The sequence below is a fragment of the Lissotriton vulgaris genome, chromosome 7 (genome assembly GCF_964263255.1).
Source record: "Lissotriton vulgaris chromosome 7, aLisVul1.2, whole genome shotgun sequence".
Classification (NCBI taxonomy): Eukaryota; Metazoa; Chordata; class Amphibia; order Caudata; family Salamandridae; genus Lissotriton; species Lissotriton vulgaris.
In genome coordinates this window covers 817,148,964-817,176,803 of record NC_141695.1, presented here as the reverse complement: position 1 = coordinate 817,176,803, position 27,840 = coordinate 817,148,964, and the positions used below count along the sequence as shown (strand labels likewise).

The 27,840-nt window shown below is 50.7% G+C and overlaps 1 protein-coding gene across 1 annotated transcript in view; it reads right to left on the bottom strand.

Annotated features, from left to right (window-relative positions):
- The window catches only part of DNAH17 (dynein axonemal heavy chain 17), a 15,539,113-nt gene that overhangs the window by 6,455,022 nt on the left and 9,056,251 nt on the right, over nt 1-27,840 (bottom strand). The window lies entirely within an intron of this gene.

Here is a 27,840-nt window from a genome sequence, read left to right as displayed (position 1 = left end):
TTGTTCTACTCCCTCTCCCAATTCGGGTTTCCAGAACAAGTGATCAAGATGCTACGGAACATCTACCAAGGTGCTTCAGCGCAGGTCATAATAAACTCGAATGGGGCTGGCTCAACCAAAATCAATCGAGGAACAAGGCAGGGTTGCCCTTTATCTCCTTTACTCTTTACCTTTTTTATTGAACCCCTTGTGATTAAAATCAGAAACAATCCTGATATTTACCCCCCTATCCCTGGGATGGCAAAGCTAAAGCTGTTCGCGGAAGACATCATTTTTTACTTGAAACCGAATAAAGGGAATATAGAAATCAGAGAGCTCAGGCCTCGACCGCCGCGGGCACGCGCCGCTGTCCTCCTCTGCAGCGTGACCCCGGCACGCAGGAGGTCACCGGCCCCTGATCAGAGCATCGCGCGCTGTCACACACAGCACTCGAGTCTAGTGGAATAAAACATGCCACGTACAGAAATGTCACGTCTCGTTTGTGGACTCATACATGCGCACGTTGAAATCGTTAATGGGGGCCCCAACAAAACGTGCGGCCATGGAGGCGCGCGATAAGCAGGAGACTTTTCATGGAGCTTCCTTTGAACTATTTGCCCGATTCTTCACTTTTGATACTATCAAGTAACAGCGTCCGGCCTAGTTGCAGCCATCGACGCCATCCTGAATGTGAAAGTGAGTTTAACTATCATCTGTTAAGCCAGTCATCTCGGCTCCCGGCTCCGGCGCTGCTCGGGAGCCTGGTTTGGCGGTTCCCCAGTGGCCCGGGGGCTGTTTTCGGCACCCACAGGAAGCGGAAGGTGCAGGACACCTGCGGGGCTGCTCCGATCGCCCCTGGCGCCGCGGTAGCTGGATCTGGAGGAGACGCGAGGAGAGGACGGCCGCGGGCAAAATGGCGGCCGGAGCGCCGATGACCTCAACTCTCTATGGGAGGTACGCTGACGGGCTGACGGGCGAAATCTGAGGAACGCAGGGGCTGCCTCTATTTGAAGATAGTCTCCGGGGGCCTTTGTAGCGGCAAGACACCGGGGGTGGCCACGGCTAGAATCTGCCTTCCCCCGCCTGCCTGACCCTAAAATGGCGGCCCGGTGTGACTCCCAGCTAACGATTGGCGCCTTTGCTTGCTTTGCTTGACCATCTGGCCCCTGCGCTTGCTGCCTCTCCCAGGGGCGACTCCGCAGGCTCTCTCTGTGGCTCTTGCCTGCGGGGGTGAGCCCTCTTCAGGGATCCCTGGCGGTGACCCTCGCTTGCATCTGCCTCTGCCGGACGCTTGATCCGCCACCCGACGACAACAACCCGGGAGGTAGGATCGCTGGCTGCTCGCTGATTCCTAGCGGAGCCTCCCGCTAACATAGTGCTGCAGAGGCTCCCCCTCGCACCACCCCCCTTGCAACTCGCCTGGACCTTGGATGGCGGCCGCCAGTGACCGCAGAGCGAGGATGACCACCACTGCTCTTAACATGTCTGGGCAGCGCCCCATGGCCAACGCGTGACCGCACCAACACCCCCACCACCCTGCGCACTCTCGCGCCCACCGAGCCGGATGACTGCAGGCTCTCCAGGATGGCGACGCACCTGCGGCTGGCTTCTAACTTCGTCCCCCACCTGGGCTTCCACCTTCTCTCCTGGACTTCTTTCTTCATCTCCCCCCTGGGTTCCCACCTTCCCTCCAGGACTGCTCGACTTGCGTGCTACCCTGAATGACACTTTGCTGCTGTTCTTCGGACAGTTCTCGCTGGACCTTGCATCCCACCCACCATTCCTCTATGCTGTGATTGCATCTTTGACCTATTGCAACAATGCTAAGCTTTGGTCTTCGCTGAAGTCCCTACACCATATACCACCCCTATGCGTCTATTAGAGTTTAACCAGTCATATCCCTTCCTATGTGTATTCCTATGCGAGTTTTATTTAGTTGACTCTTATCGTTAGTGTGTGCCTGGACCTTTATACTCTCTACCACTCCTATGTTACCCTAGAGTATTTCCAGTCATATCCCTCCTGTGTAGATTGAAGATAACTCTAATGACTAGGATCCTATGTGATTTGTAGATTGTATCCAAGTGTATCCCCTCCCTGTGTTTAGAGATATAGCTTTAACGACTAGTTGCCTGGGTGACTGTCGGAGTATAGCCAGGTGTATACCCTCCCTCGTGTGAAGAGATACCCTATTCACTAGAACTATCCAAGTGTATCCCCTCCCTGTGTCTAGAGATATAGCTTTAACGACTAGTTGCCTGTGTGACTGTCGGAGTAAAGCCAGGTGTATACCTTCCCTCGTGTGAAGAGATACCCTATTCACCAGAACTATCCAAGTGTATCCCCTTCCTGTGTCTAGAGATATAGCTTTAACGACTAGTTGCCTGTATGACTGTCGGAGTAGAGCCAGGTGTATACCTTCCCTCGTGTAAAGAGATACCCTATTCATTAGAACAAAAAGTAATGTGTTCTTTATGTATTTGTAACTGATTCCATGTAGAATGCTTGATAACATGTAACGGAACTGGTGCTATGTAAAGCGCTCTGATAACCTAATCGGTTCAAGTTCGCGCTATATAAAACTCTAAAAATAAAAATAAAAAATAAATATTAAAGGAGTTTAAAGCATATGAGCATATAAGAGGTTACAAAATAAATGCTAAGAAGATGGAGGTTCTCGCTTTAAACACCAACCTAAGCCTTTTTCCATCTTGCCTGCGTGTCCAAGCAGCAAGCCGGGATCCTGTTAGATACTTAGGCATTTTTGTGAGCTCTGATTATCACCAGCTTTATCTTCTCAACTATGTGAGAACCAAAAATAAAATTAAGAGCCTTCTTGCTCAATGGCTTTTACTCCCTCTCACTTTGATTGGTAGAGTATCCTTGATTAAGATGTCAATTTTACCCTTGTTAATATTTCTGTTTTGCAATGTTCCAATCAAATTGAATTCTATCTTTTTTAAAGACATGGAAACCATGTTCAGAAGTTTTGTTTGGGGGGGAAAGCCCCGAGGGTTAAGTTGTCTGTGATCCAACTCCCAGTTGAACAGGGGGGACTGGCTCTGCCACATTTAAAAACATATTATGAGGCAGCCTTTCTTGATATAGTGGCAGGTCTGATAGGTTCAAAAAATAATCGAGACGGCTTCTTCTTTAAAAAAATGACTCATGAGTCTGATTCTCAAATCCAGGTATTTTAAAAGATTGCAAAGTTCCCAAAGAGGACAAGATATAAGACTTTGAAAGAATATTTATCTAGATTGCAGTCTTTTTTTAAGAAAAATCTTAGCTCCTCAGCTTCCCAGTTTTTAAGTCTACGAGAATACTTCTGTCTGGGCCTTCAAATTAGAGATAGCCAAATAATAATGTGGGAGAATTTGGGATTTCGGGAGTTAAGGCACTTCGTTGTACAGAATAGAATTATCACGTGGCAAGAAGTGCTAGCTAGAGTAACTACTCCCGGGCGACCAACGCTCTTTGAATACTCACAAATTGTCCGCTTTCTAAGAAGAGCTATAGGTGGACTATTTGACTCAACAAGTGAGATGGTAACTCTCCTATATGAAGCTAAAATTAGCGGCATAGGGAATTGGTACAAGAGGATCCATTGTGAAGAGCAATTAGTTATGATAGATTCCCATCTAGAGAAAATAAGTAGCCTAATACAATGTAACTGGAAATCAAAGGAACTTCCTTCCCATGTGAAATGGCTTAATAAAATGAGGTGGTCATGGAATTTTGAAAAAGCTTATGCTAGTAGAGTGGGAGCAGTAAGGAGATTCGATATGAATTGGAAATATTTTGAGAATTTGCAGGAAATAAGGGGGGGTTAATTTAGTAATTAGATTGAATACTGATAAGAGGCGTATATTATGCTTAAGCAGTCTCGAAGTGTTGATAAATTAATAAGGCACAAGCGCACTTTTTTCTGCGGTATTTGCACTTATAGGAGTTTTTAAAGCACTAGCACTTTATTTCAGGTTGGATTGCACTGTATTGCATTTGCACTTTATGACCGAACTTTGCGGATGTTGCACATTGCTTGTATAAAATTTATATATGAAGTTTTATTAACATTGACTGCTTACAGCTTTTAAGTATTCAGAATCCTCCCTTTTAATCAGCTTTTAATAGAAGAAGCTTTTAATTATTTTCTATTCATTTCCATTGTTCAAACTGTTCATATATATCTATGCTCTGCTCAATTAAAACAAAAAAGAAATGCTGGGAATATCAGCACAGGCCAAAAAGTGCTTACCTGAACAAGTGCTGGATCTTGGAACACTTGACCAGACACTTGACCAGACACTACCCAAGAGAAAGAGCAAGAGGGTTAAGGCTGTTCCTTCCCCCCTGCCTCAGGTGGAGGATCAGCCCTCACATGAGAATTATTCTGAGATCCGAGAGGGATCTGTCCTAGAAGAACTTGAGCCTGATCAGGTTGAGTTTCTTGGGACAGGGGGACCCTCAAGGGCAGATCTGAGGCAGGCACAATTAGATTGTTCCTCTCTTGAACCCCTCGGACAGCAGGCTGCTGCTGAGGCTGCTGGGAATGCTCAAGGTACCCATAAAGTGTATTGGGATGATGGGCTCCTTTATTCAGAGGCTAGAGACCCACTGCCTGGTGCTTCCTGGAGGTTGGTCATACCTCTGCAATTTAGGGGCTTCCTTCTTACCTTGGCCCATGATATTCCCTTAGTAGGACACCTGGGCCAGAACAAGACTTGGGACAGGCTTGTCCCACACTTTCACATGGCCCCATATGTCAGATGATACAAAGGAGTTTTTTCGCTCCTGTGTTACCTGCCAAGCAAGTGGCAAGTCAGGTGGCACAACAAAGGCCCCCCTCATACCACTACCTATGGTCGGGGTACCCTTTGAAAGAGTGGGGATAGACATTGTAAGACCAATGGACCCCCAAACAGCATCTGGGCACAGATTTATACTGGTGATAGTGGATAATGTCACCAGGTATCCAGAAGCTATTCCCCTGAGGACCACAACAGCTCATGTTGTGGCAAGGGCCCTACTTGGAGTTTTCTCCAGAGTGGGGTTTCCAAAGAAGGTTGTCTCTGACAGAGGTGCAAACTTCATGTCAGGATATTTGACTGCAATGTGGAAGGAGTGTGGTGTTAACTATAAGTTCACCACCCCCTATCACCCACAGTGTAATGGGCTTGTGGAGAGATTCAACAAGACCCTCAAAGGGATGATAAAAGGGTTACCTGAAAAGCTGAAGCGAAGATGGGACATCCTTTTACCCTGCCTTCTGTTTGCTTACAGAGAGGTCCCACAAAAGGGGGTTGGCTACAGCCCTTTTGAGCTTTTGTTTGGGCATCCTGTAAGAGGACCCCTATGTCTTGTGAAGGAAGGATGGGAGTTACCTCTCAAAAAGCCTAAGCTTGACATAGTGGACTATGTACTTGGTCTCCGCTCCAGGATGGCTGAGTATATGGAGAAGGCTTCCAAAAACCTTGAGGCCAGCCAAGAATTACAAAAAGCATGGCGTGACCAAAAGGCTGTACTGACTGTGTACCAGCCAGGACAGAAGGTATGGGTGTTGGAGCCAGTGACACCAGCATCACTCCAGGACAAATGGTCTGGACCCCATACAATAGTTGAACATAAGGGAGAAGTCACCTACTTGGTAGACCTTGGGACTCCCAGAACCCCCCACAGGATGCTTAATGTCAACAGACTTAAAGCATTTGTCGACAGGGCAGACATGGGCTTGCTCATGGCTACAGATGAGGGGCAAGAGGAAGAGAGTGACCCTCTCCCAGACCTGCTTACTCAAAACCCTGATGATGGCTCAGTGGATGGTGTGGTCTTTTCAGACAGCCTCTCTGACCATCAGCAACAAGATTATAGACAAGTTCTGCAGTCCTTCAGAAACTTGTTTTCTCTGACCCCAAGTCAGACAAGCTGGTGCACCCATGAGGTGGACACTGGTGACAGTCTGCCTGTCAAGAGTAACTTCTACAGGCAACCTGACCATGTCAGGGACTGCATAAGGACAGAGGTCCAAAAGATGTTGGAGCTGGGAGTTATTGAGCCCTCAGAGAGTCCTTGGGCCAGTCCAGTAGTCCTGGTGCCAAAACCTCACACCCAAGATGGTAAGAGACAGATGAGGTTTTGTGTGGACTACAGAGGTCTCAATGCTGTCACTAGGACAGATGCCCACCCCATCCCCAGGGCAGATGAGCTCATTGATAGATTGGCTTCTGCCAAGTTCTTCAGCACATTTGACCTGACAGCAGGCTACTGGCAAATCAGATTAGATGAGGATGCAAAAGCCAAGACAGCATTTTCGACCCCAGGAGGACATTATCAATTTGCGGTAATGCCCTTTGGTTTGAAGAATGCACCTGCCACTTTCCAAAGGTTGGTGAATCAAGTTCTTACAGGATTGGATTACTATTGTGCAGCTTATCTAGATGATATTGCTGTCTTTAGCTCCTCCTGGAAGGATCACCTGGTCCACCTGAGGAATGTTTTAGAGGTTCTGCAAAAGGCAGGCCTCACTATCAAGGCTACAAAGTGCCAGATAGGGCAGAGCAAGGTTGTGTACCTGGGCCACCTGGTAGGTGGGTGTCAGGTTCAACCACTGGCGAGTAAGATCCAGACCATCAGAGACTGGACTCCTCCAACCACCCAGACACAGGTCAGATCTTTCTTGGGCCTGTCTGGGTACTACAGGAAGTTTGTGAAAAACTATGGGTCCATTGTGACACCACTGAATGACCTCACTTCCAAAAAGATGCCAAAGAAAGTTCAGTGGACAGTTAGCTGTCAAAAGGCATTTAATGACCGGAAGCAGGCCATGTGTACTGCACCTATTCTGAAAAGTCCAGATTACTCCAAAGAGTTCATAGTCCAAACAGATGCTTCTGAGTTGGGTGTGGGAGCTATACTTTCACAACTGAATATAGATGGTCAAGACCAGCCCATTGCTTTTATAAGCAGAAGGCTGACCCCTAGAGAGAAACGGTCAGCTATAGAGAGGGAGGCCTTTGCTGTGGTTTGGACCCTGAAGAAGCTGAGGCCAACTTGTTTGGCACTCACTTCAAGATTCAGATAGACCACAAGCCCCTCCTATGGTTAAATCAGATGAAGGGTGAAAATCCCAAACCTCTTAGGTGGGCCATTTCCCTACAGGGGATGGACTTTACAGTGGAACATAGACCTGGGACTGACCATGCCAATGCAGATGGACTCTCCAGATATTTCCACTTAGAACAGGAAGACTCAACTGGTCAAGGTTAGTTTAATGTCCCTAAGTTTAGGGGGGGGTTTGTGTAAGAGAGTAGGGTCTGCTTCCTATGGTCACCCCCACTTTTTGCTTTTGCTTTACTGGTTTAGATGTGGCGGTGGGCCTGCTAATCAGACCCACAGCCAAGATGCACTCTCTCTAAATTCACACTATGTACTCTAGGTACATCCACAATTGGGAATTGGTTCACCTTATCAGCCCCTGTAGAAGTGTACCCTAGGTAAATGTAAATTGATACTTGTATCATAAGTGTAATCAAGGCCTACCAGGGGCTGCAGCATGTATTATGCCACCCCTGGCTGGCCACTCAAACTGACACAACTGGCTGATCACTCAGCTGGGGCAAGGTTGTGTAATCACCCCTTGCTTAGGTATAGTATTCCTATATCTACCCTTATATATAGACACACAGTAACCTATAAGTCACTCCTATGGCAGGCCTTAACAATCCTGGGGGCAGAGTGCTTGGTTATGTGTGAGATGGTGCTCTAGCATGAGCTGAGCCGGTCTACAGCTTTCAGAACCATGTCCTAATAGCTGTTCTATGATATGGCCATACCATATACTCTTAAGTGCATTATAATCCATGCGGTTAGATGCTAACTTTGGTTTAGCTTTATCCAAACATGTCGTGTAAGGTGTCATACGCTTTGGAATACTACCCCCTCACCAATTCTGGCGACGGGGGTAGCATTCCACCCTTCTAGAGGGAGAAGACATGTTAAGTTTAACGATCCCGGTTAAAGTTAACCAGAGCCCCAGCATCACAAAATGGATGCTGCTGCCACAGACACAAGTCTGACCTCCTGCTGCTGGGAGTCCTTCCAGTCACGGAGGTTTGGACAGTAGGTTTCCTGCTTGCGGAGGTGCGAGCACCACCCCAGACAGGAGGATGTGTATTGGGACAGGGAGGGCTGAATAGATTGAGACACGGCCTGAGGCACACCAGGTGCTTCATACATACCCCAGTTCAAACCGGTTGCTGGGGCACTCCAGCCCCAGCTCTGGCGCGAAACTGGACAAAGGAAAGGGGGTGTAACCACCCCCCTTCCTGGTCCCACTCATAGGAGGGGCCTAGTGAGCAAACCAGCCCCCTTTAGTTGTATAAAGGTAGGAGCTGACCCAGGAGACTTTAGGTTAATTCTGGAATCAAACTGAAGACGAAACTCTGGACCCTTCGACATTCACCTGAGCTGAAGACTGAAGAATCTCCCTTGTGGCCAAGGAGTGACAACCCTGGGCAACCAGGCACCATCCAGCAACTCGACGGCTTGCTTTGTCCTCGTTCCCGCCGGAACCCGAGCACAGAGCCCGACAAGATCCAGACTCACAGACCTCTCTGACCCCACTGCACGACTCCAGCACAGCTGAGCACCGTGGAAGGCTTTGGAACAAGTGGGACCAGACATCTTGGAAAGCCTGAAACTTGCTAACAGCGCAGCTCCTGAGGCCTCCTCGAAGCTGTGCACTGGGGACTGAGACACCCTGACACCGAGCTCCACCTGCACCGAAGACCAGCCCTCCACACTCCACAAGATCTGCGTGGGGCCCTTCTGCTTGTGTTCTGCTCGACTCGTTGTCCCGGTTGCTGGCCAGTTGACTAGTAGCCCTGTGACGACGATCCTTTGAAAATCCATCGCTGGTCTGGTTGCTCCAGACTGGCACTTGCTTCCCTGAAAAGGTGAAGTACCTCAGACCCTCCTGGTCTGCACCAGAAGCTCCTTGTGTATCCTGCTTGGGTTGCCTTTGCTTAGGCTTGTTGGTTCCGATCTTGAAGCCGACCACTACATCTGCGAGAACCTTCGTGGGACAGCTCCTCTCCAGCACCTGGTCGTCCTCGACGCCTCCTGGTCCGCGTGGCTGCAACAACAAGCTTCACGACAGCACCTGATTGCTCCTCGACGACGTCTGGTTCCTTCCTGGTTCCACCCCTGGTCACTGGCTAGTGACCTAGACTCTGTCCCCTCTGCTTTCAGGTCTCCTTCATCGTCGATCCACCCTTGGATTCACCCGGACATCTTCCTCCTGGTCGCCTGCAGCATCTTTCTTCACAGGCTCCATAGACTTCAACGGCGAAATCCGACACATCTTCACACCTATGCACCCGCTTCCTGTGGGTGAGGTAACGCGAGTACTTCGGTGCTCTCAGGGGTTTTCAGTTGTTTCCTTCTAGCTAGACCGGAAGTGTCCTAAATCTTCATTTACTTACCTTTTACGTTCCTATTGACTTTCTATTGACTCTCGCGTGAGAGTACTGACTCTGCACGCACCGCCTGTGGGCCTCCTGCTCCTAACCTGAGGGTCAGGTAGTGTAGCCCCAGTGATTTCCTAGGCCCTAGGCCTTCTCCTTTCCCAAGTCGTGGTTCTTATACCACTTACTTAGTATATGGTTTTATGCGCCCCTAGGGCCTAACTGTAAATTGTGCTATTTAAAGTATTTCTGAGTATAACTTGTTGTGTGCTTTTGCCTCTGATCTCATAAAGAGTTCAGAGGAGAGTGTTAGTGAATAAATACATATATATTTTATATATATCCTGTGTGATGTCCTTTCATTTGGTATTCAAGGGGTTACATATGGTAAAACAGCTGGCTTTACATGCCCTCAAGAGTCTTTTAGCCTAAGACTGTACTGACCATGCTACCTCTAGGATAGCTGGTCTATAAGGTTGACTTTACAACCATCACCATAAGGGTTGTTTGGACTTGTGCAAGGTGTTCACTAGAATAGTGAACATCATATGCCAGACCAACTTCTCACACTGTTCATGCTTATATTCCAGCGGAGGACAAACACCAGGGGCCCGATGTAGGAGCCCTAATACCGGTCGGAAACGGCCGATTTCGAATTTTTCCGACCCGTATTAGGGTTTTCTAATGTAGGAGCATGCTTTACAGAATCTGTATTTTACTGAATCTATATTTACAGATTCGGTAAAATTACCGAATCGGTAAATACAGACTCGGTAAAAATACTGAATCTGTAAAAGCACATGTAGGTAGCACATCTTTGAGTGCTGCAGGCCTTTCAGATTCGGTATTTTACCACCCAATCCAATTGGGTGGTAAAATAACGAATCCAGGTGTGTATGCACATCTGTGCATGCACACCTGTGCAATGTGACACACAGACATGCCCATAGGGCATGTCTGTGTGCCACATGGCACACAAGTCCGGAATTGGGGTGCCAGAGGGTGTCAAAGTGACACCCTCTGCACCCTTGCAAAAATCGGAATTTACCGAATCGGTAAATACCGATTCGGTATTCACCATTGATTCCTATGGGCTTCAAGGCCCATAGGAATCAATGGGGGATACCGATTCTGTATTTACCGAATCTGTAAATACCGAATCTTATAGATTCGGTATTTACCGATTCTGAAATACCTACATGTGCCCCCTTCTATTTTACCACTTCTTAAATACCGAATCGGTAAAATTCGGTATTTTGGAAGTGGTAAAATAGAATTACCTACATCTAGCCCCTGGTGCTGAAAATCTGTGTGAACAGTGTGATCTAATGCACTCTGCTGCTTGTAGTACTCTGTGTAGCATTGCAGAGTTTTTCAGTCACTTTACGTGGAACACCCAGGCCTACCAACAACACAGATTCAAGTCTGAGCATTCCTTGTCTTGACTGGGTACTACAGGAGGTTTGTGAAGGGATATGGTACTATTGTGGCACCCCTCACAGAATTGCTCTCTGTAGAAAAGTAAGATCAGCTTTTATGGTTACCCCCATTTTTTTGCTTTATGTAATGCTGTTTCTGACTAGTCTGACTGGAAACCTGCTAATCAGGACCCCGGTCTCTGTGCTTTCTCTCCTAAATTGGTATGGTAAATATTTATTTACATCCCAGATTGGACACAGGTGTTCTCTTATCAGTCCCTAGTATATGGTACTAAGGTACCCAAGGCATAGGTACAACAGGGTTCCCTGTGGGCTGAAGCATGCATAATGCAACCCATAGGAGACCAGTCAATTTGTAACTACAGGCCTGCCATTGCAGCCTGTGGAAGCTGGTGCTAGCACCACTTACGAAAGATATAGGTTTACCTATATCTAAGGTCACTGCACTTAAAGCACAAGTTACTTACCTTTGGTAACGATATATCTGTAAGAAACAGTAGTTAGTATTAGATTCCTTACCTTAGAATATCCCCAAGCGTCAGACTGGATCCGGAAACTTTTGCCTAGCAGTACCCATGCGCGTCTGTAGGCGTCATCTGCGGCTCTGCGTCTGTCGTCGGCATCGAGATGACGTCGCCGGAGTACTTAGACGCCGCCCTAGCGCGCTGACGTCAGTTCTTATATACAGATTTTCCGCGCCAGAAACGCAGAGGCATGATAAAAACCAACACTGGTGCCATGAAACTAGGGCCCTGAAAGGGGAAGACCTTACCCTAGATATCGGTTTGCAGAACGGGGAGGATGGGTGGGGAGGAAAGGAATCTAATACTAACTACTGTTGCTTACAGATATATCGTTACCAAAGGTAAGTAACTTGTGCATCTGAAAGAAACAGGTTAGTATTAGATTCCTTACCTTAGAATAGATACCCCAGCAATACCAACCCCGGTGGTGGGTCTGCAAACCAATAATCACACCAGAAAGTCCTGGAGGACGGAACGGCCAAAGAAGCCATCCCTCCGGACTTGGCTGACCAGGCAGTAGTGTCTTGTGAACGTGTGCAACGAGGCCCACGTAGCAGCCTGACAGATGTCCTGCAAGGGGACTCGCCGGCCCAGGGCAGTAGTAGCCGCCGTGGCCATAGTGGAATGGGCCCTCAGCCCAACAGGAGGCTCCTTTTTAGCCAAGGAGTAGCATACCTTGATACACAACACCCACGAGAGATGGTTCGTTTGTGCACCACTCGTCCCTTCTTAGCGCCCACGTAACCAACAAAGAGTTGGTCATCCACCCGGAACTGGCGTGTGCGATCCAGATGGAATGAGAGCGCGCGTTTTGGGTCCAGACGGTGGAGCCACTCTTCCTCTTTAGAGGGATGCGGAGGCGGAAAGAAGATTGGCAAAGTGATAGACTGCCCGATGTGGAAGGCTGTGACTACTTTGGGCAGGAAAGAGGGTCTTGTCCGCAACACAATCTTGTCCGGATGGACAGAAAGGAAAGGAGGCTTGGAGGAAAGAGCCTGGAGCTCACTCACTCTCCTGGCAGAGGTGATGGCAACCAGGAAAGCAGTCTTAAGAGTAAGAAGACGGAGAGGACAGTTATGAAGCGGCTCAAAAGGAGCACACAACAGGTAAGTCAGAACCAGGTTCTAGTCCCACTGGGGCATCATGAAAGGAACAGGGGGAAACATATGAGTGATGCCCTTCAAGAACCTATTTATAATCGGGGACTTGAACAAAGAAGGCTGATCAGGTAGCCTTAAGAAGGTTGAAAGGGCAGAAAGGTAGCCCTTGATAGTGCCCAGAGCAGAGCGCTGCTGGGAAAGAGAAAGAAGGAAGAGGAGAACCTCAGAAAGGGGGCAGAGAGTGGATCCACAGCCTTTGCTGTGCACCATGCCACAAGTCTGTTCCACCTGCAGGCGTATACCGACTTTGTGGAGGGACGCCTGGCTGCCAGAATCACATTACAAACTTCAGGAGGCAAGTCAAATGGCCTCAACTGTCGCCGCTCAATCTCCAAACATGGAGGTGGAGACTGGACACGTTCGGGTGGAGGACCGTCCCCTGCTGCTGCGACAGAAGGTCCTCCTGAAGAGGCAGACGAATTGGGGGATCGACAGACATGCTGAGTAGCTCGGGATACCAGTATCTTCGTGCCCAGTCTGGAGCCACAAGGATGACCGGGGCCCGGTCGCGCCTGATCTTCCTCAGCACTCTGGGCAGAAGTGGCATATGCGGAAAGGCGTACAACAGACCGCAGCTCCACTCGCGACGAAAAGCGTCTCCGAGCAAGTGCGGCCTTGGAAATTCCAACGCGCAGAACTGATGACATTGCGCGTTCTCTTCTGTGGCGAATAGACCTAACCAAGGCTCTCCCCACTGCCGAAAGAGGCCTTGCGCCACGTCCGAGTTCAGACGCCATTCGTGATCCATCATGCACCAACGGCTGAGTTCGTCCGCCCTGGCGTTCAGGGAACCAGCCAGGTGTTGAACCACCAGGGTCACGCCCTGATGTTCCAGCCACTGCCAGAGGCGCATAGCCTCCTGGCATAGGGTCCACGACCCCACCTCGCCCTGTTTGTTGCAGTACCACATGGCGGTGGCGTTGTCCATGAACACCTGCACCACACTCCGTCGGACAGAGGGGAGGAATGCCTTCAGTGCAAGCCGGATCGCCCGCAGCTTCAGAAAGTTGATGTGGAGACGGGACTCTGCCGGAGACCAGAGGCCTCTGATCTCCGCCACTCCCATGGGGCCCCCCTAGCCCTGGAGGGACGCGTCCGTCACAACTACATGCTCCGGTTGGGGTAGGGAGAGGGATCTGCCGCGGACCCAATCGCGGTCCGTGAGCCACCACTGCAACTGTCTTGCAGTGCCCTCCGAGTTCAAGACATGGTCGGACAAGTTGCCCTGATGCTGGGCCCACTGAAACTTCAGGTCCCACTGCAGAGCTCGCATCCGCCACCAGCGTGATGCACCAGAAGGATGCAGGAGGCCATCAGCCCCAGAAGCCGCAGCGTCAACCTGACCGAGACTCGGGATAATGGCTGAAAGATCGGAATCAGAGCCTGAATATCCCGAACCCGCTGTTCGGGAGGATAAACCCGAAACTGCGCCGAGTCTAGAACCGCTTCGATGAAGAGGAGCTTCTGAGAGGGACACAGGTGTGACTTCCGCACATTGATGGAGAACCCCAGCAGGTGATGGAGGTCGGCCGTAGTCTGGAGTTGGCTGACGACTGTCTGGGGCGAGCCCGCCTTCAACAACCAGTCGTCGAGGTAGGGGAAGACTAAAACCCCTAACCTGCGCAGATGAGCTGCGACCACCGCCATCACTTTCGTTAACACCCGGGGGGCGCTGGTAAGGCCGAAGGGGAGCACGGTAAACTGAAAGTGCTCGTGGTCTACCGTGAACCGCAGGTAACGCCGGTGGGCCGGCAGGACCGGTATATGAATATAAGCGTCCTGCAAGTCCAACACTACCATCCAGTCTCCTGGGTCCAGGGCAGCTAAGACCTGAGCCAGTGTCAGCATTTTGAACTTCTCCTTCCGGAGGAAGCCCTTGACGTTCCGCAGGTCCAAGATAGGGCGTAGACCCCCTTTGCCCTTCTTGGATACCAGAAAGTAGTGGGAGTAACAACCACACCCTACTTCTGGCCCTGGAACGTGCTCGATGGCCCCCTTGGCCAAGAGGGCGGTAACTTCCTCTTGTAGAAGTTTCAATTGATCCCTGACACGCGCTGGTACTGCGGTGGCATGGCTGGAGGGGTCGCCTCGAAGGGGAGGGAGTAACCCCTTCGGATGATTTGCAGCACCCACCTGTCCGATGTGACAGTGCGCCAGTGGAGGTGGTGATGGCGAACCCTGCCCCCCACTGGGGTCACATGGGCCTGAAAGCTCGTACTAGGAGGGTTTTGAGGCAGATGCTGCAGGGGCAGGTGTGGACTGGCCTCTCTGTTTTCCCTGACCGCAGCCACGGCGGTTTCCACATCCGCCACCGCGCTGGATGGTAGTCTACGGCCCGTGGCTGGCAGGACGTGTGGGGGCGCCCCTTCCTTGGGCACGAAAGGAGCGAAAGGCAGCCGTTTGCTGACGCGGGCCGAGAGGCCCAAAGACTTGGCCGTAGCCCTGGAGTCCTTAACGCGCTCAAGCGCATGGTCTGCCTTGTCGCCAAAGAGGCGACGGCCATCAAATGGCATGTCCATAAGGGTATTTTGGACATCAGTCAAAAATGGCGACAAATCGCCACCATCGTTGCCATTGCTCTGCCCAGTGAGTTTGTGGTATCCAGCCCACACCGGATTGAATACCGTGCCGCATCTTGACCCTCCGCAAGGGCTTGGGCGAGTTTAGTCCGGACCCGCTCTGGACATTGTTGCAGCACGTCCGCGACCGTGTCCCACACAGAGTGGCTGTTTCGGCCCAAGAGGCACGCGGTGTTGACTGACCGCAACCCCAAACTCAGGGAGGAGAATACCTTTTTCCCGTATTGCTCATACCTCTTGGATTCCCGATCGGGTGAGCAGTCGGGAATGCATCTGGGAGCTAGAGGCCTGGATGACCAGGCTCTCGGGGTGGGGTGGGTGGACGGGAAGCAAGGGTCACCCGGAGCCGGGCGGTGGCGCCTGGCCACGTTCCTATCTACAGGCGGACCTGTAGCGGGCTTGGACTAAGTGCCCAAAAGAACGGCAGCAGAGGCTCAGCCGAGCTTGCCTGCGGTTTAGGGACCTCAGTGAGGAGGTTAGTCCTCACGGCCGTGACGGGGAGCTCAAGGCCCAAGGCCTTGGCAGCCGGCGTCAGCACCACACTATAGGCAGCCCCCTCCTCCGTAGCCACGGTAGGAGGGGAGATAAAACCAGTGTCGGGCGAAGTGTCCAGACCACTGGCCTCCCCAAGCTCATCTGTCCAGTCCTGAGAAGACTGGCACTCACGTGCCAGAGGGTCCTCGGACCCCTCCCAATCCTCCTCGCCACCCATCTCCCGATACTCAGGGTCATAGGATGGGGCCGGGTCATAGAAATAGAAATCTCCCATCGGTGTCGAGAGCGGCGCTGCTCCGATGCCAGACCCGAATCGAGGGTAGGACCAGGGACAATGTCGTCCTGGGACGGCGCCGGAGGCAACACCCTGGGGGTCAGTGCCGGCGACGTCGTGAGGTTGACAGGCGATGACAAGGATTCGGAGCCGGATCCGGCGAGGCCCTGCGGCGTCGGGACCGAAGTCGCTGACGGCGCCGGGGCCGAAGCACCCGACGGCGCCGGGGCCGAAGCACCCGACGGCGCCGGGGCCGAAGCACCCGGCCCGCGTAGTGACCCAGTAGCGGCCGCTTTGTTCAAAGGCACCCCGGAACCCGACAGAGGAGTGAGTGACCTCATGGCCATTAGGAACGCATCGATCTTCTCCAGTGTCGCGTTCTGCCCAGGAACCGGCGGGTATGGAGCAGGCCGCGATGCCTGCGGCTCCGGCGGAGACGCTGGGGCGGTGTTGCCCGAACCCCCGGCCGCGTCGACCGAGCATCGGGGGGAGTCAGAAGAGCGATGAAGCCTCTGACTTCTTGTGCCTCTTACCTGAGGACTTTGAGCCCGAAGACTGGTGACGACTCCCGGAGCTATGATGTCTCAGACCCCGCGACCGGTCCCTCTACCTCCTCGCAGACCGGGACCTCGAGCGGCGCGGGGCGGACTGCCAGAGCTCGATTCGCTTGCGGGACCGCTCCCGTCTAGCTTTGGACGTCAGGGCACGGCAGTCAGAGCAGGACTAGTCGTCGTGGTCGGGCCCAGACAGTGAAGGCACCGGCGATGTGGGTCGGTAACCGACATCAGTCGGTTGCAGTCGACGCAGGGTTTGAACCCGGTAATCCCTATCGGCACCGTCAGAGTTAGGCGACTTCGAAAGATGATCAAAAAGGATCGAAAAATTTAGTCAAAAATTAATTAAGGGTACAACTTTTTCCGGATCTGCGCTTGCTGGTGCGGAAAAAAGAAGAACTGACGTCAGCGCGCGAGGGCGGCATCTAAGTACTCCGGCGACGTCATCCCGGCACCAACGACGCCGACGATGGACGCGGAGCCGCAGATGATGCCTACCGACCAGCAAGGGTACTGCTACGCAAAAGTTTCCGATCCAGTCTGACGCCTGGGGATATTCTAAGGTAAGGAATCTAATACTGACCTGTTTCTTTCAGATACCTATAAGCCACCCCTAAGGAAGGCCTTTCAATCCTGAAGGCAGGTTGCTCGGTTCTAAATGTGAGGGTGCCTCAGCAAGAGCAGGACACCCCTACATTCTTCAGAACCAATTTTCCCGGGTTGTAAGTGAGACAGCCATATAAGATATAGAGAGGCACTGTGTCATTACGCGATGAGCATCTCAAAACTGGCTGTAGCGTACCCTATCATGTTTGGTATCAAACATGTTGAAATCATACCCCCACACCGTAAACATTGTGGGGGTATGATCCATGCTTGGTAAAGCTCCTCCGGGAGGCCCTTAGTACCGAACAGCACAACATGGCAGCTGCGACCAGAGACACGATTCAGCCCTCCTGCTACTGAGCCAAGCTCAAACACGAGAAGGCAGAACAATAGGTATCCTGTCACAGGGAGGTGTGACCAAGTCTCATACTGGGTTTAGTGTATTGGGTTGGATGGGAACGCTTGCTAGCGACACTCAGTCTGCTTGAAAGACACACTTGGTGGCCTCCTAGCATAGTCCAATTCAAACCAACTCCGGCAGCTGTTGTCTCCCGCTCTGGTGCGAAACTGGACAAAGGACATGGGATTGTCCTCCCCACTGTCTGAACCCTCCCCTGAGAGGCAACCCTGAATCGTCCCAACCCTTTCCTCAAGATACTTAAGGACTTACCTGAGGGTGGGTCCCTTGATTCGTCGTGGAAGAAGATTGATTTCAGACACCACTTTTTCAACTGTCTGGGCGCTCTGGACTTCGCTCTGGGCATCAAGGCTGCAACTGAGAAGACTCCTGCTGCTCCTGATCTCATAACCCTGCTCGTCTGCTGCAACGTCCATGCCTGTGCACCATACAGGAACGAACAAGGCCTGGTGACATCCAAGACACCTGAAGGAATCTCCCTTGAAGTGAAGTAGTCACCTCCCTGCATCTGCAGGCACCGCAACTAAGCTGACTGGTCTGCTGATCCTGTCCTCCCACAGACTCTGAAAGGCTCAGCAACACAGGTGGTGGTTCTTCACATCCCTCGAGGCCTGCCCTGTCCTCTCATCAAGTTTGAGGCCAGTATCCCTCGTCGGAGCCTCAGGAACCAAACCCCTGTGGACTGTATCGACTTGGAGTTGCAAAGGCTTGTTGGCTCTTCCACCAAGATCTTCAGGCTCCAAGTAGCCAGAACCTCAAGCATCTCCAGTGACCAAGATCGTCATCCTCATCGCATCACTTGCACCATTGGCCTGCATCTCTGTTGAGTTGCTCGAGGTCCTCTTGCGACTCCAGTGCCTTTCGCCTGTGGGTCCTCTTGAGGGTCATCTTTGAATGCTTTGGGCTCCCCTGATTTCTTGGTGCCTGCCCTGACTCCCGTGCTTGTGGTGAGTCACCTGGACCTAGCTGTTTCGACACTGCACCTTCTTGTTTTCCATGTTGTTTGCAGTTGCCAAGGCTTGTTGGTACTCTTTGTAGGAAGGTACCTCCTGACTATGGTTGCCCCCAACTTTTTGCCCTGTGTTTTAGCTGGTTTTTGACATAGTCGACCTGGGATCCTGCCAATCAGGACCCCAGGCCTACTGCTCTCTCTGTAAAATGGATTCCATGTACCCTAGGTACATTTCCAATTGGTACTGGGCCACCTTATCAGACCCTGTAACTCAGGGCATAGGTGTACCCAGGGCCTACCAGGGGCTGAAGCATGTATTATGCCACCCCTGGCTGGCCTCCTAAATTTGACACAACCGGCTGCATGACAGCTGGGGCAAAGTTGTGTAATCATCCTTTGCTGTAGATATAGTATACCTATATCTAACCCTAAAATGGACACACAGATTCCTATCAGTCACTCCTATGGCAGGCCTTGACAATCCTGAAGGCAGAGTGCTTGGAATCGTGTGAGATGGTGCTCTGGCATGAGCTGAGCCTGTCTGCAGCTTGCGGAACCAAGTCCTAATAGCTGTTCCATGATAACGCATACCATATACTCTTAAATGCATTATAATCCTCGCGGTTAAATGCTATCTTTGGTATTGCTTTATCAAAACATGTCGAGTAAGGTGTCATACGAATTGGAATACTAACCCCTCACCAATTCTGGCGACGGGGTTAGCATTCCACCCTTCTAGAGGGACACGACATGTATGTAACTGTGAACCCCGGTTAAAGTTAAACGAAGCCTCAGCTCCACAAAATGGATGCTGCCACCACAGACACGAGTCTGACCCCCTGCAGCTGGGAGTCCTTCCAGCGAGGGGAGCCTGGACAAAGGGTTTCCTGTCGAGGGCGGTGCTAGCACCGTCCCAGACAGGGTTTTGTGTATCCTGGGTAGGCAGGGCTTTACAGGAAGGTGACTGCTGAGTGGCACCCCGGTGCTCACTACGCATAGGCCGGTCAGAACCAGTTCCAGGGGCACACCAGCCCCTGGCCTGGGGAAAGTCCGGCATGGGAGAGGGGTGTAACCACCCCCCTCCTAGTCCCACCCATAGGCAGGACCTAGTCACCGGGTCAGCCCCCTTTTTTAGTATAAAGATAGGAGCGGGCCCCCTGTTCAAATTAGATCATCTTTGGAATCAAGACACGACTTTCTGCGAAAGACATCAAGATTTCCTTCTTCAAGATTCTCCCTTGTGGCTAAGGAGTAGTCACCCTGCATCAAGCGGGCACCATCCTAAGAACACTGCGGTCTGCTGCAAGTCCTTCCTCACGAATCCGACGACCCAGCTCGACGAGACCCGGCTTCCCTGGCACCTCTGACCTCTACTCACCTCTACAGCAAAGCTGAGAACTGTGAGTGCGACGAGACCTCGAGGGACCGACGATCGCCAAGACTGCACGACTTCTTTGCAACAAGCCCACCGTGTGCTCCACTGGTGAGTGCTTTGGGGTCTGAGAAGCCCCAACCCTGAGCAGCTCCAGCACCGAAGATCAGTCCTCCAGCATCTCCACGATCTGCGTGGGGCACTTCTGCTTTTTGCCTGCTCACCGCGCTGTGTGGATACTAGCCGGCTGGCTTGTGGCCTTCTTCACGACGCCCGACGACATCACTGCTGCTGGTCTGGTTGCTCCAGACTGGCCCTTGCTTCCTTCTTCAAGAGAGGCACCCCGGACCCTCCTGGTCCACTCCAGACGCCATTTTGAGTCCACCGCGTGGGCTTGAATTTGCCAAGGCTTTGTTGCCCAATCCTGGGTCCAGCGACGCCGACAGCTTCATCCATTGTGGGACAGCTCGCTCCTCCATCCTGGTCGCCGACAACGCCTCCTGGTCCGTGAGATCTGCGAGCACAGCGTCACCCACTCACCTAGTCGAGGTGACTACCATCCGGTGCCCTCCTGGTGCCACCTGACTACTGGCTAGTAGTCTCGAACTTGGTCCCCTCTGCTTTCAGGTGTCATCTTCCTTCGATCCAGGCTTGGATCCATCGAACTTTCTTCACTGGTCGCCTGCCAGCAACTTCTTCTTCCAGGCTCCTGGTCCGTCTACGAGGGTTCCCGACGTCTTTTGAGACCTATGCAGCTGCAGCCCCTGGGCTAGGTAACTTCGGCATTTCGGTGCCCACAGCATAGCCTCACTATCCAAGGGTCAGGATCCACTTTCGTTTTCCTCCTACCAGGTCAGGTTCGCCCGAGAACACTAACTTTGTCATTACTAGCTACCATAGACTTTGTCCCGCATCACGCGTGAGAGTGCACACTCTGCACCCGAGTCCCCTAGGCCTCCTAGAAGTAATCTGAAGATTCTATAGTCAAGTCCTAGCGATTCCTAAGCCTATTAGTACTGTACTTACCTGCTAGTAATTTCGCATTCCACTTTCAGAGTATATGGTTTTCCGTGACCCTCGGGCATTTGTATATACTGTGCTAACTTAAGTATTTTCGTAAGAGTTTTGTTTTGTGCTTAGTACCCTGTCCTCATAAAGAGTACAGGGCTGTTGTGAATCTTAATAAATATACTGTTTATTTTCATAACACTTGTGTGGTGTCCTTTCACTTGGTGTTCAAGGGGTATATGTGTGGTATAACAGCTGGCTTAACATGCCCTCTCGAGTCTTTAGCCTTAGACTGCTCGTATCCACGCTACTGGGATAGCTGGTCTATAAGGTTGACTTACAACCAATCATCAATAAGGGTTGCTGGACTGATACATAGTGTTCACTAGAATAGTGAGCACTGCATATCAGGCCACCTTCTCACACTCTTGACGGACAGCGACTCCTCAATTCTCGTAATCCGAAGTGGACCAGCTTGTGAATGGCTCCTGGTCTTCCACAGTGTCGCCTGGTTCTCACAGCTGCAGCTCCAAGGTCACTGTCATCTCTCCTGCAGCACTCAACGTCGGTGGGCATTTGTCTTCCGTGCCTCCTAGTCACTCCTGAGTGGCATAGACTCTGTCCCCTCTGCTTGCAGGTACTTCTCAACATGAATCCACCTTTGGGTTCCACCGAACTCTTTCAGCTTCCTTAGCAGTGGCATCTTCCTGAAGTCCTCAAGAGCCTATGATCCGGGGATATCTTATTAACGCCAGATCCCTGATTAAAAACAAGATCGCTTTCAGGGACTTTGTGTCTCTTCGCAAACCTGATTGGATGTTTATTACTGACATGGGCAAGGGATTGTTCAGGTCCTGATCTTGTTGAAGCAATCCCCTTTGGATATAGCTTAGCTAGACTGGATAGGGTAGGCAGAATGGGAGGAGGGTTGGGCAATCTTTATAGGAATGTCTATGCCTGTCACACTGAGCCACTTACTACACCCTCTGACCAGTATCAGGCATTATATTTTTCGAAAAATACTCTTCCCACTGAAAGTTTTTCTGGGGTTCTATCCTATTGGCAACCCGGATCTAGATCCTCTTTCAGTCAAGACTTTAGTAATCTCTTGAAACCCTACTTGCTAAGACCTAATTTAACAGTGTTGGGTGTTTATGTAAAGATAATCAAACCCTTCTGGAAACTTTAGGCTGCTGTGGTTTTTGGCTGCTGGTTACTAGTCCATACTGCTGGACATATATTGGATGGCATATTCTCTAACAATCCACAGATCAAGGTAGGATTGCCTATACCCCTCTCTTGGTCAGATCATTATGCTGCCCCTTTTAAACTCCATACGTCAGCATCAAGCACTGTCTCAGCTGGCAAAAGGGTAGGAGAGGATAAGAGAAATCTGAGCCGTATGAGTAAGGATGATCTTGCTAATTATTTTATGAATTTCCAGTTTTCTGAGCACCTGGATGCTACCCTAACAGCAGATGAACTCTTTAGGTGCTTGTTAGGAGCCACAGCTACTTTGGCTCCTATTACAAAACATTATGTAGCAAGGAAAAAAAGCTCTGCTCCATGGTACTCAGAAAGCTGAGACAATCCTGCAGCAAACAGGAAAGGATTTTGTGCACAGATCTGGCGCCGGCCGGTAGAGAGCTACATAAACAGAGCTTGAGGGTCTATAAAGCGGCCATTATTGAGGAAAAAGGAATGTATTATTGATTACTGAGTCAACTAAATCTTCTAGAGAGCTTTTTAAGGTTATCAACTCCCTTATTTCCCCTCCTGTTGCTGATTCATCTGATTTCTCTCAAGACCTCTGTGGCAGAATGGCAGACTTTTTCTGCACTAAGATCACTGATATATATTCCACCTTGGAGGACTATAATGCTGGAAAGGCTATATCTACTCCTCTAAAAATAGTCTCTAATGTTTCAATAACCATGGAAGATGAACCGAAGCTACTCATCTTCCCTTGCATCTCACCTGAAATGACGGATCATCTACTAGAAGGAGTTACCTCTGGGTCTCCTTTAGATGCACACCCCCTAAAGGTTTTAAAACTTGGAAGTGATGTTATTGTTCCCCACCTCACTTCAGTACTTAATATAGCTATTACAGAGGGGCAGTACCCCACCCTTTGGAAAACTGTTGTGGTTAAACCACTTAAAAAAAAAAACGTCTTTGGATCCTATGGAATAAAAAAACTATCGCCCCATTTCTTTGCTACCGGTTCCAGCTAAGATTATGGAAAGATATTTGAGTTCTCATCTTAGCGCCTATCTATTGGACCACGAGTTGCTTGATGGCTCTCAGCACGGCTTTAGAAGCCATCATAGCACTGAATCAGCGCTAATGGCGGTCTTTGACAACATCCGCGTCTAGGTTGGAGCAGGGTATTCTACCCTGCTGGTCCTGCTTGACCTCACCACAGCTTTTGATACCCTGTCTCCTTTGAGGCTGGTAAAACGGCCCTTGGGCTCCTCTCCTCCTTCCTTAGTGAGTGGGCACAGATAGTGAAAATGGGCCATTTCTACTCGACCTCCAACCATTTAATATGTGGAGTGCTGCAGGGCTCCTCCCTAAGCACTAAACCTTTTAATATCTATGTTGCCCCACTGGCTAGGGTCGTGAGATCCTTTGGATTTCAGCTGCTGTCTTCGACACACAAATTATGGTGTCCATTACCAACAGCATTAGTGCATCTGCCGCAAATTTCAAAAATTGCATGCAGGCAGTCTCGGCTTGGATGGTTGAAAACAATATTAAACTGAATGGGGAAAAAACTGAGATCTTGATTTTTGGTAACCAACGTCATGGTCTAATAAATGTTGGCCTGATACTTTGGGCTGCTGCCCATCCCCTGCATCCCATGGGAAAAATCTCGGTGTTATAGTTGGCACATCTTTGTTCATGAACCTACAGATTAGCAGAACTGTGTCCATCTGCTTTGGGATAATCAGGCTTCTTAGGAAAATTTCCCAGTTCCTTCCGTTTGCATCACAAAAGCAGGCAGTGATTGCCTTGGTAATGTCCAGACTTGATTATTGTAATGCCCTCTATTTGGGCATGAACAAGGGTTTGGTGCATCGTTTACAGTTAGTGCAGAATGCGGCAGCAAGGCTGGAGATGGACTTGCCAAAATACCACTCGGTCTTGGCTTCCCTCATTTTGTTGCACTCGCTACCTCTGGATCGCAGAATTCTCTTCAAGACTCTTTGCCTGACCCATAATGCCTATTATGGCTTAGGCCCTGATGCTATTAAAGCGATGTTTCAGCGCTATGTCCCTACCAAGCAGCTTAGATCAGCTAGCAAGACTCTGCTAGTAGTTCCCAGGTATAAAAAGGTTAGATGGGGAGGCAGGGCCTTCTCCACCGCTGCTGTTAGGTTGTGGAACTCTCTCCCTGATAGGTTATCAGGTCTTGTGTCACATTCTCTTTTTCGCAGGGCCTTGAAAACCTGGCTCTTTACACAAACTTTGGTATGAGCATTCTATACGGTTGTGCATTAGTCATTTGTAGCGCCTTGATGCCCTTGGTCTAAGTTTAGCACTTTATAAATTTAGTATTCATTCATTCATTCATTCCTCCATTGGGTTTGACTAGAGTTTCCGCCGCTAATTAACATCTATGCACCCGGCTTCCCTGGAGTAGGTATCCGGATTCCTAGGGTATTTAGTGGTTGGATGGCTCTCCAGCCTACTGTCTTCTTCTAGGTTTCTTCAGGGTCCACTGGGAAGGGTCCTTCTTCTTTAAAATTGCAACCACGATTTACCCATTGACTTGCATTGATCTCGCGGTCATGTTCCCACTCTGCACACGGCCTCCGTGGGGCTCCTGGTTACTTGCCTCAGGTGGTTCCTTGGGTCCCTGGCATTTCTACATCTTCTAGGTATAGTCTTGACTTGAGCCGTGGTTTGCATACCACTGTTTTAGTATATGGTTTGGTCTCCCCCTGGTGACCACTGTGCTACTTACCTGTTTCTTTTGAAAAGTATTGTGTGCATTGTGTATATCTCAGGCTAGGAGATAACTGTATGTGCTAGTGAGTGTCTTATAATAAATGCACAAGTTACTTACCTTTAGTAATGATATATCTGTAAGAAACATTAGTAGTGATAGATTACTTACCTTAGAATTACCCCCAGGCGTCAGACTGGATCTGGAATGTTTTTTGTCAGCAGTACCCCTGCCCGTCGGTAGGCGTCTTCATGCGGCTCCGCGTGCGTAGTTGGCGTCATCGGCGCCGGGATGACGTCACTGGAGCTACTTAGACTCGCCCACGTGCGCTGAAGTCAGTTCTGTACCCGACTTTCCGTGCCAGGACCGCAGAGCCATGCAAGAAACCGACCACTGGTGCCATGAAACTAGGGCCCTGAACGGAATGACCTTAACCCTAGAAATCAGTTCGCAGAACGGGGTGGAATGGGTGGGGCAGTATGGAATCTATCACTACTAATGTTTCTTACAGATATATCGTTACCGAAGGTAAGTAACTTGTGCATCTGAAAGAACCACATAGTGATAGATTCCTTACCTTAGAATAGATACCCCAGCAATACCAACCCCGGTGGTGGGTCTGTTAACCAAGATCACACCAGAAAGTCCTGGAGACAGAACGGCCAAAGAAGCCGTCTCTCCAGACTTGGCTGTCCAGGCAGGAGTGCTTGGTAAAAGTTTGCAGCGAGGCCCACGTAGCTGCCTGACAGATTTCATGCAAGGGAACTCCCCGTCCGGTAATTCTAAGGTAAAGAATCTATCACTAAGTGTTTTATTCCAATACATATTTTTATAAATACTCTATGTCAGGAGTCTCCAACCGGTCGATCGCGAGCTACCGGTAGCTCACTGAGACCCTGTGAGTAGCTCGTGCTGCCTGGAGCTCAATTTAGTATCCCTTTAGTGTTATTTGGGCAATTAGGTCGTTTTCAGGGTCCGATGCCCGCCCTCACCCAAACCAGCTGCTCAGATTGGCTTGAGCTGAGCTGGGGAGGGGCGGGCCGAAGAGGATGACGTTCCTCTAAACACTGCACTGCTTGATGTACAGATACACTGGCTGCAGACACTGAACTGCGTGTAGCACTCAGTGCAGCTGGACAGAAAAACAGGCTGTAAACAGTGACTTGATTATACCACCCCGTGCTCGGGTAGACAGTCAAGCTCTACAATGGACTGCTTATCTCCTGTGCTTAGAAAAGGGAGACACACACAGCCATGGAAGGGACCTATATCTCAGGATTTCCTGTTGTGCGAAACGTTTCCTTTCAGGGCTTCCAGTCACGTGACAGTGGTCCTTCTTTTTTTAGTCCTTTCTTCTTGCCTTAACATTAGATTATGGAATATCAGGCCTCGCCCAAGCTAGACCTAAAAGTAATTTCATACACAACTGAGCGCCACGAGAGAAACAGACCCCGCCAAGCAAAGCGGTGCCACAGGGGCAGCGCTGAGGCCCCAGAGAGAGGAAACTGGCTAAGGTAGTGCTCTTAACAATGTGGGGTGCTCGAGAGAAATGGAGGCGGCAAGAAGTCCATAACGAGGCACATGAGATGGTCCAAGACAGCACCGACCACTGAGAGATAAGATGGGCTGAAGTGGCGCTCTAATATTAATGTGAGGTGCGGTGCTTAAGGGTGGGAGAGGCAGGGAGACCACACCGAGGGGCATGAGATGAGCCTATTCGGCGCTGGTACCACAGTGAGATGAGATTAGGCAGTCAGAGACAAGCTGCGTGGGCTGAAAAGGCCCCAGGGCAGAGCCACGCAGGTGAGACGGACTGAGACCGCCCTAAACTACTGTCTGGCATGGGAGATCGCCTGAAACCGCCCAGAGCACACATAAGCGACTTGAGCGATCACAGCTAGTCGGGGCAGGTGGTCTGGGAAAGCCCAAGAGCACAGTTAGACATGCACGATGAGCTGGTGCAGGCCCAGACTACTGCCAGGCATGCGAGATAGGGAGAGATAGACCCAGGCAAAGCAGGACCAGTAAAACATGAGAAAGAAGGCGCTTGATTTTCAGTGAAAGGGGCAGAGAAAACGTACCGTTCACTTAAGACACGGGGTTCCTGCGTTGCAGCTTCCAGGAAGGTATTGTCTTATAGAGTGATGGCTTCCTTCACTTCATGCAGGGAGTGTCCTCGTGCAGGAGTGAAGCCCCTGTCCCACTGGGTTAACCGTGTAAAATTATGTCCCCCCCCCCAACACCCCCCCACAGAATGTGATGAGGGGCTTAGGTTCAATGGCCTGCAACTAATTGCTCCACACCCCCCACACCCCACGTGTTTGGGGGCTCTGGAGGCTCGACTTCCCGTTGCATTGCGGGGCTGCATGCAGGGCCAAAGTGGGGGAAACAAAAAAAGGCCTGGCAAAAATGCTCAAACCTTCCTGGCTCCCTTCGTTTTCCTGCGCAACCTCCCACTTTCCAACCATCCATCCGCTCTCCCTCTCTTATTTTCTCCTCTATCATGGCTTTCTCTCCACCTCCCTCCCTCTCTTGCTGTCTCTCTTGAAGCCTCCTCTGCCTCCTGCAGCTCATCTTGGAAAGCAGGGAAAGGTGACAGAGGCACCAGAGAGGCCCTGTGCCTTCAACACCGGCCTCCAAGGGCTCCAGACCAGCGGGGAAATAGAATATGCAATAGAATAAAAAGAGGGTCTGGGCCAGGCTCCGTGGGCCATCGTTACGAATCTGCCCCACCCTCACTGGAGGCGCTATGATGTTAGGGCTTCTTGAAAGTGGCAGAGGCTTCTTCCATTGCACGCGGGGGTGGGCTGCTGTCCCGTCCAGACCCGGCGTGACCTTCAGCGCCATGGTCTTGGGCTTCTAGCCAGAGGCACAAGTGTCTGCAAAGGTATCCTCCTCCCCATGCCGCATAAAGCGCATATTGTTACACGCAGCGCCCAGAGCCCCGTCCCTGTCGCCGCATAGCCCGCCCTAAGGCAGCACAAAAGCGGCTTCAGTACCTCTGTCCTTGGCCTGGCCGGGGGCCCCAGGGAGCTGAATGGGCTCTCCTCCATGGCAGGCCGCC